This window comes from Spermophilus citellus, assembly GCF_964194105.1.
Source record: "Spermophilus citellus genome assembly, chromosome: 10".
NCBI classification, from domain to species: Eukaryota; Metazoa; Chordata; class Mammalia; order Rodentia; family Sciuridae; genus Spermophilus; species Spermophilus citellus.
The window spans coordinates 72,309,645-72,319,473 of record NC_138197.1 but is presented as its reverse complement, the minus strand read 5'-3'; positions in this window follow the sequence as shown (position 1 = coordinate 72,319,473).

The window sequence follows — 9,829 nt, the reverse complement described above, 5'->3', positions numbered from 1 at the left end:
CCTCTCCAGAATTGTCAGGGCCACACATTTCTTCCCAGCTCAACACTGTTGCCCACCCGATTCTGGATATCCAGCTACAAGAGAACCAAACTCACTCTCCATCACCCGGTAGCAACGGGCTCTGCAAGGTTAAGACAAGAGGTCCCATTCAACTCTTCTCATTCTTAACTATCTGCAGGTGAATCTTCAATAAAATGCTTTTGTCATTCAGTCTGAGCCATTGTGTTTGTTCCCTGGGGAGCAGTCTCTAGCATCTTGAACATCTATTAACTTGGGTGAAAGTGGACACTGGGGGGTCTGAAGGATCTGTTTATATGGATCAAAGTCATCCACTAGTTTTTCAGGTCTCTATTTGTAAGTTGCATAGATTACCGAGGCCAGAAGTGCAATGTCTGGAGCCTGTGGGCAGGTGTGCAGATTCAAGAGATAACCAACAATTATAGAGAGGAGGCCCATCAGAGGGCGGCCCAAGGCAGCACCTTCTCAATTCTGAGTCTGGAGTGAGCCTGGAGGGAAGGAGTCTAGGTCTGGAGGTGTGGGGTGTCTTGCAGGTGTGAGGAGAGGCGCCCCGGGTGGTGGCTTTGCTGAATGCAGAACAGAGGATGTGGAGCTTAGGAAGGGAATCTACACTCAGGGCTAGCAAGGCCTCTCTATTTTTACAAAACTCCATGCATGGAGCTCAAAGCCCTGGAACAACAGGGCTTTCAGGAACTGTTCTAAGAACCCAGGAGATCACTGTGGTTGGATGTGGGAGTACAAGCCTGCTGTTCTCCCAGAGCTTTCCTCTCTTCCCGGCCTCCCCAGGAGCTTGGGTCACTCTGGGGTCGCTATGGGAGAACATGGAACATGGAGTTGAGGCAGCTCTTCTGGAGCGGTAGAGGAGGCAGCTTCCTGGTTGGGGCAGCCCTGGAGATTCTGGCTGTTGCAATCCTGAGGTGGGGAGAAGATAGTTAGGGGGAGGATTTGGGTGCAGCTCTTGAGAACACTCTGTTTCTGTCCTGGACTAATTCCAACTTCCTGGAGCTGCACAATCTCCCCTTTTCCAGAGGACTGCAGTTCCTCCAAGTGCAGTCTGACCTAAATCCCTCCTGCTGCAGGCGCAGGCTATGCTTTCTTGGTCACCAGTTGGTGCTTCCCTTTTTGTCCATGGGGAGTTCATGCTGACTCCAATCCCTCCAGTGCAGTGCCCTTGGGGGCCCAACTATGCAGATGAGAGGGTGCATGAATTGCCCAGGCCAGTGCCTGCCCATGAGGTCTCCTAGGAAATCAGGTGCTGAGCAGCCAAAAGCAGCCAAGGGGTAATCTGAGGAGCTTGGGCAGGGGCTGTTTGCCAAGAGAAACCAGGAGGAACCGCTCCCTCCCTCGGCCTGACGGCTCCATTCTTCAAGAGCCCAAGAGCCCGGCCCTAATCTCTCCATTGTCTCCCAGCTCACTGCCCGGTGTGTCAGAACAGGAAGTGTTTGCAGCCCTTCCAGCCAGTCGGGCAGCTTTGACCGGGTCCCCACTGCGCCCCTTCCCTGGGAAAATGCCTCAGTGGCTTCTTTTTGAGTTTCTGGGGTGGGGAGGAGAGTTCAGGCCTGGAGGCAGGGTTGGGACTTCCCAAGGTCACCTGCTGGAGGCTGTGATGGGCCACAAGTCTTGTGCCTCTTGAGCAAGGGGAGTGTGGAAGTGGCCAGGCCTTGGGGCTCTGTGACAGGTGTCTTAGACCTCTGTTGGACATGAAAGAGGAAAAACAGTCACATCGGCCTCTATTTCCTGAGGGGTCCAGGGGAGTGGATCCTGGCTAGTACCCACGGGTTTGGAGCTGGTTGGTTAGTTGAAGGGGATCATTGGAGTTTTTGGGGAAATGCATTGCTGAGATCATAGGGGCACCTTCTCTCAGATCCTTTGAACTGGATTCTGGCTAGTTCTTTGTGTTCTGGGGAGACATAGGGTGCACCACCTGCTTTTTGGAAGCCCCATGGCTCCCTTCCTTTGAAATCTTTCCCTCTGGCTATACTGAAATTATTTTTCCCAACTAAAGGGCCCAACTATGGGTTGGTGCATCCTTTATTCTGCCCAGACCTGCACTCCCCAGGGTCTTGGCTTTGGGCCCTGGCTGTAGCCCCACCTTCTATGTGGCCTAGGTCCCTCTGGCTTCTAAGCAACTATTACACCTGCACAGGTCTCCCCATCACCAAGACCCTCTGTGCCGAGTTAAGCCCTCTCAGTTCTAGAAGATTCTTGCTAACACTTCCAAAATCTCCCTCCCTTGCTGCTGGTCAAATCAGAAGAACATAGCAAAGGAGAATTTATTTAGTGATGTCTCACTGTAGAATTTTGGGTTAGTTCACTATTGGGATTGAGGCTTTGGGTTCTAAGATGAGAGGACCTCAGAGTAAGGCACGGCTACTATCATGACTTGGATGGATGTTGGGGTTCAGTGCACCAGCTATGTTGGGAAACAAATGAGGGACCTGTGCCCTTTTGTGTCTCCTAAGGATATGGTAACAATGGGCCAGTCCAGGGACAAAGGGAAAGACCAGGCTGAGGGAAAGGAGCCATTTTAGCATCAATTCCTGTTTTTTTTTTTTCCAAATTGAACAGTTGTCCCTTTATCCCGTGGAGAGAAGGCTGGAGTGTAAAGTGTGGCCACGAGGAGTCCCGGTGGTGGGAGTCTCTGGACCAGGACGCATTGCCATTGCTTCCTGTGGTTTCCTGGTTGGATTAGGTCAAGGCAAGACAGTTGTTATGCATTTTTTTTTCTTTTTAAGTGTTACAGATTTGCTTCTCAAAAATGGAAGGAGAAGGTTGTTGAGAGGCTAGGTAAGCTAGGAAGAGGTTTTCTGGAGAAAGGGTTTTGATTTTCAGTTGCCAGTGACCCATCACTATTATTGACTCACCTGCCTATGGATTCTGTAAGGGCAGAGGCCATGGCTCTATTCATCTTGATATTCCAGGGCCACCGCGCTTGCCTTAGAGTAGCTGTTTAACGGATGTTGATTAAATGAATGAATAAATATCCACTGAGTGCCTGGTCTGTGCTGGGTGATAGGGACCCGCGTAGAATCAACAGCTATATCTGCTTTTGACGGGCTTTCAATACGGATGGTTATGACTAGATGTGAATGATTGGAAGCAGACAGGCAGATGAAGGCCACTGGGAGTTATAAACAAAGGCCTTGGCTGTCCAGACGAGGGTGGAATTACTTTTGGTCTTGGGTGAGGGCAGCACAGAGAAGCTCCAGGTAGGAGGTGGCATTTAAGCAGAACAGGTAGGGCCTGGGTGCTAGAGGTGGCAGAAAGTATTCTCCTGACAGACAGCAGGACTCTGATCTTCTCTAAGAGCAAGACCTTTCTTCCAGGAAGTCTTCCAGGACTTCCACCCGATGCCCTACTCCCTGACGCCTCCTTGGGTGGATTCTGATCTTGCTCCTTTCTCCCTGGCAGCATTTCCCCTGTGGCACTGGGCTGTCCACCTCCTGTGACTCTGCCTGTGAGCCTCATGGGGACAGCCTGACAAGGTTTGCAAGCACCTCTTTTGTGTCTGGCTCTGTGCAAACCTGTGGGGATAGAAATCACACTGAGGCTGGGTCCTCCCTTGAGGAAAGCTTAGCGTTACGTGAATATGGCACCTGAGTGTGGGATGCGCTGGGAAGCAAACACATGAGATACGGATTTTCCGTGCTTTCAGGAGACTATTAAGAGCAATGGTAGATGTAAGCAGAGGGGAGAAGCACTTACTTTGGCCAGGGATTCAAGGAAGGCTCCCTGGAGGAGGTGGCACCTGAGATGAATGTCAAAGTTCTAGTGGTCGCTGGGGTGAAAGGGGCATAGACCCAGAGTTGGGAGGAAGGGCCCCGGGTCCAGGGTTCTCTAGGCAGCAAGAATATCAGAGTAGAGGCTCTTGGAGTGTGGTTCAGGGAAGTACATATATAAACCAAAAGTAACTTGGCATCAGTCAAGGTTAAGGGCCGGGAGTGGTGGGAGAGGAGGCTGGAGAGGTAGGTCGAAGCTGGGCAGTGGAAGACCATGATTTGGCCCATTGTCTAATCTGTGTGGGGCTTGGTCCTCGTGTTCTAAGACCAGACAAGTGCAAGACAAGGCATGTCTGAGAGATAAAGCTCAGCAGGAGAGGAGAAGGGAACTCTGTGCTACCTGCTTTTGGGGTGGGGCCTCCGGGCCCATGTTATGTTTTGGACTCATGTCTGGGGCCTGCCACAGGGCACCTCACTCCCCTTCCATGCAGTAGAAATGCTGAGCCTTGCACTTGCTCCACCTCCTTCTTCATTCCTGTGTACTATGAAGATGTTTCTGGGACTAAGACATTTATTGTCATTCCTTTGTCTCTTGGCAGAATTGTCTCTTATCCTCCAAAAGAATATTCATCTCTTTGGTATTCACTTATTTCTAAATCTTTCTGGATGATGATGATGATGATTTTTTTGGTTCTGGGGATTGAACTTTAGGGTGCTTAACAACTGAGCTACATCACCAGCCCCTTTTTAATTTTGAGACAGGGTCTCACTAAGTTGCTGAGGCTGGCCTCGAACTTGTGATCCTCCTGCCTCAGCCTCCCAAGCTGCTGGGATTACAGGTGTGTACTACTCACTTGGCTCTCCTTAGATTATTTGCAGTGTCCATTCTCACCCTATTTACTACCATGCTCACACACTCCACTTTACATCCAACTGGATTCCCTCAAATTCTTCAATGGAAAGAGATCCATACTTTGCAAATAATTCCATGGAGAAATAAATTTAAATTTCCTCTTAACTCCCTCTTTCCCAGGTTAAATGATCACTTAATGATCTTTCTACCTCCGCTTTTCTCTTTTGCGTCAAGTAACCTATTGAATAATTTCCCAAGGCCTTTTGGGGACTCCTAGCAAAGACAAGGCTGTGATGGCTGCTATTCACTAGCCTCTGGTTTGAGGAGTCACGTAGGACAAACGTGATTCAACACAAATATAAGCAGACGGCTTTTGTCATGCAGAGGAATCTCACATAAATCCAGGCTTATTCAGGGCAAAGACTTTTCTCAGTTTGATTGCCAGGCTAAGCTTCTCCTTAATGGCTTTGTGGTTGTTGCTCCTTCACTTATTCCTACAGCAGGAGGTGGAAGTGAGTTATTTAAAACCAGGAGGCAAGGAAGGAAGGCCGACAGGTCTTACCTGGTTCCCCCTTAGCCCCTGAAGTCTGCTTTCTACACAGCAGCCAGATGGATGCTTTATTTTATTTTATTGGTACCAGGGATTGAACTCAGGGCCATATCCCCAGCCCTTTTTAATATTTTATTTAGAGACAGGGCTCACTGAGTTGCTGGGATTACAGGCATGTGCCACTGTGCCTGGCCATATGGAGCCTTTAAAAGTAATCACAGTGGCTTGGGAGGCTGAGGCAGGAGGATCATGAGTTCAAAGACAGCCTCAGCAACAGTGAGATGCTTAGCAACTCAGTGAGACCCTGTCTCTGAATAAAATACAAAAAAGGGCGGGGCATGTGGCTCAGTAGTTAAGTGCCCCTGAGTTCAATCCCAGGTACAAAAAAAAAAAAAAAAAAAAAAAAGTAAGCTCATGTTTCACCTTTGCTTAAACCCCGCTCTCAAATAACGATGGGTCTAATGAGGCCCTGTGGGATCTGTTTTGCAGCCATAAGGAACTCATTTCATAAACTGCTTGTCCTCCGTCCTTGGCTTCAGCCACACCAGCCCCTGATGGTTCCTTGGTACGCCCCACGCTCCTGCCTCACGGCCTTTGCCCTTGGGCTATCTAGCCTGTTTCTTAATGTGTTCAGTATTTGCTTAGTTCCCCCAGAGCATTCTATGAAATGGCCCTGGTCAGGCTTCCCATCCCTTTCCTGCTGAATTTCCTTTTTTTTTTTTTTTATTGGTTGTTCACAACATTACAAAGCTCTTGACATATCATATTTCATACATTAGATTGAAGTGGGTTATGAACCCCCAATTTTACCCCAAATGCAGATTGCAGAATCACGTCGGTCCTGCTGAATTTCTTTCATAGCATCTTCTACTGCCTGCCTATCCTGTGTGTATTTCTCTATTGTCTGCCCCCTACTGGTATGTGAGCTTGACCTAGCAGGTTCTGTTCTGTCTGTCCACTGTTTTCTTGGTTCCTGCATTAGTGTTTGACAATCAGTCAGTGCTCAGTAAGTATTCATTGCATGAAGAGAAAGAGGTAGGAGAGACCAGGCATGATGCTTTGCATCTGTGAAAGAAAGACATGAAGTAAAATATTTTTACAAAATGGGGTTCCTGGGTTGTCGCAGGAGCAATTAGTTCATTGCATTAACCTGCAATTTCCCCAGAGCAATAGAGAGGCCCTCTTCTCATATTAGGATAGAAGCACAGTTTAAGTGAGACAAAATACCAAATACAAAATATTAGCTAATATTTTCCGAGTGCTAACTGTGTATAGGTGCCATTCTTAGTGTTTACTTACGTTATTTACTACAAATCTCACAAGAGCTAGGGAAGATGAATCTGCTATTCATTCCATTTTATAGGGGAGGAAGTTTAGGCTTGGAGAAACATGAGGCACAGTCAGGAAGAAGTCGAGCCAGAATTCAAACCCAGGACAGCCTGACTCCAAAGCCCCTATCTTAGCTCCAGACAGGATTGAGATGAGCCCAAAGTTAGAAAAGGTAATAGGATCTTAACTTGCAGTGGAAGAAGCACTCTGTCTTGGTCACAGATAGAAAGGGGCTTCATACCAGTTTTTGGTGTACATTTGGCTGTTTTTGAGTGTTATGCCTTAGGTAGGCACTGTAATTTTGAAAGGCCCCGTGGTTCAGCCATGTAATCCCTGCTACTCAGGAGGTCTAGTCAGGAGGATTGCAAGTTTGAGGCCAGCCTGAACGACTTAGTGAGACCGTCTCAAAAAATTAAAAAGGCTGGGGTTCAGCTCAGTAATAGAACACTCCTGAGTTCAAATCCCAGGACTGCAAAAACAAAATAAAAACCCCAAACCAAACAAATACAACCAAAAATTCCCTCAAAATCAAAAACAAAGAGGTGAACCCAAGTGGGAGCTGGTTCAGGGGAGCCTCCTGGGAACCATGCACACTGAGGACGAGGTAAAACAGTGGGTGCATCTAGCCTGGGACATTCCAGGAAGGCAGGAGTATTTTCTGCTACTGTAAGGGCCATCATGGAGAAACAGGGACGTTTGTGTGCATTACTGTGAAGGCCAAGCAAGAGCAAATGCATCTTAGTTCAGTTTACATTCATTGAAGTCTGCCCAGGGCCCAAGGCTGATGGACACAAAGGCAAGGAGGACAGGTGGTGACAACATGCAGAGGGTTATGGTCCAGTGAGGAATTTCAATTGGGGACAGAGTCCTTTCTAGGGAGTATATGCACTGTAAAGCAGGGACATAGGCTGATTGTCAGGGGACTGGGACCTGAAGTTGAAAGGCTCTGGTTAAGTGGTTATTGTGTTGTTGCAAGGGTTCTGAGGATCCTCATGAATGCATTTACATGTCAGTAGATTGAAGAATAGTGTGCCTTTTCATATATAGGTATTGTCATTTCCAAATGTATGTGATTATAAAATGCAATTTTATTTACAACTATTGCTGAATTCATAGTAAAAGTGGATATTATCAAAGGACGTTGAAAACAGAAGTTCTGACAATGCAATGTGTGTGTGTGTGTGTGTGTGTGTGTGTGTGTGTGTGTGTGTGTTAAAAGGCAACTTCAGACCTAGGGACATATAGGTCCCCCCTGAGTAGATGGGCAGATGAGGCCCCTCTGACCCCGATTTCACTGAGCCCATGGAGGAGTCAGGCTCCCGCTGGATGGAGCAGAAAGCACTAAAGCTACATTGGTGAAGACCTTGCTGGGATCAGGGTGGCATCTTGCTGGTCTGGACAAGTCAGGGGATTTGATGAATTGGCTTCCACAAGGATCTTAACGAGTGGGAGAGGCCAGGTGGGTGCTGGTCTCTAGGAGGAGTGGATGGGCAGCCTCCTGGCTGCAGCACCCTGCGAGTATTGGATTTCAAACATTGCAACCCAGTGACTCACTCTTCTCCAGAAAGTGCTTAGGATACGTAGTTAACCAAATTCAGGTTTGGGTGTGTGTGTGGGGGGGTACGTGTAAACCAACTCTGTTTTCTCCAAGTATGTATCAGGTGCCCAAGTGCAGAGGACCAGTCCAACCACCAAGAGTCTCCACTCACACATGGCCTCCTCCCCTTCCTTTACTTCCTTCTCTCATAATTCTGATCAGAATTGACATTCCAGTCCTGCTAATGTACTCCCTGGTCTTTATTATTTTTTTTTTAAATTTTTTTTAAAAGAGAGGAGGGGGGAGAGAGAGAGAGAGAGAGAGAGAGAGAGAGAGAGAGAGAGAGAGAGAGAGAGAGAATTTTTAATATTTAATTTTAGTTCTCGGTGGACACAACATCTTTGTTGGTATGTGGTGCTGAGGATCGAACCCGGGCCGCACGCATGCCAGGCAAGCGCGCTACCGCCTGAGCCACATCCCCAGCCCCCTGGTCTTTATTTTTATTCCTTGTCCCCCACCCCCAGACCAGGTCATATCTTTTCTGCTTTTTTGACTCCTAGAATAAGTATAGATCACGTCCTTCTTGTCACGCTTTCCGTCTGCTGGGGATGTCCCAGACCTGGGACTAGCTCTTGACAATGGTGGTTGTGACCTTGCTTCTCAAAGATTCTTCTTCAAGTTTATTCCATTTAAAGAAAAAGCAAGCATGATTCAGAATCAGTGGACTCTGGCAAAGGCTGGGATCTCCCCTAGGGGGACACTGAGGTCCCCTGACTCACCATAGGTTTAAGAATTCCTGAAGTTCCTCTGCTCTGGACTTCATGGATAAGCTGAAGCATGTGGAAGCTCATTTTTAATTGACATAAAGACAGGGTTTCCACTCCCCCATATATGTAATATGTGTTTGTATGTGTGTGTGTGTGTGTGTGTATGTGTGTGTATATATATGTAAAAGTATGTATACATACATATTTTTTTTGTAGCAAAAAAATACATATGTATTTTTTTGTAGCAAATTACTTCATCATAGTGCAAATAAATTTCAGCAGTGATGTAATAAAATAACACACTTAGCAGCATTATACACTACTCAACTCTCTTAAATATTAAAAAAATGACCTAATTTGTGTGATACATTTTTGTGAAATATTGTCAGAATTCCTATGTTCCATGGAGATCCATCCAGAAAGGTGGAGATGATTGATCACCTTTGATGGTTTTTTTAATGATGCTAAAGCACAGTGGACCAGCCTTGGTCATGGTTAGTCATGGGGAGAGTCTGGTTCAGCCCTGGGTTTGGTTCATCCCTCAAACTCTGTTTCCTCTGAGGTAGCAAGATGGGGAGGAGGGCTGTGTGTGGCCACCTCTGGGCCTGGGCTCATTTCACATTTCATTAAGACCTGAGCGCAGTTGTGGGAGATCAGGGAAAGAAGTTGAGATGTTGGAGAGAAGATCCTAGGGATGCCCAACTTTGGCTTGATTCTCTGATTGATTCTTGATCATTAGATTCTTATTCTGTGATTCTATATTCTTTGTGCTGTGGAGGAGATGATGCTCATTTTGCATGGGTACATTCCCAAATCTGAACACCATGTCTGAAAAGTCTATCTGGATTCCTCATGTCGAGATGATCTCAATAAGCTTGGGCCACCTCATATAATGGCAGTTGAACCAGCTTTTAACCAGTTGTATCTGTTTGTAATCCAGTTTAAGAGTTTCATTAATCAATTGATTCATTAATAATTTGTTTCATTCATTCATTCCATCAATCAAGCTTTATAAGCATCAATTATTGGCAAAGCCTTGTGTTAAGAACCAAAGGA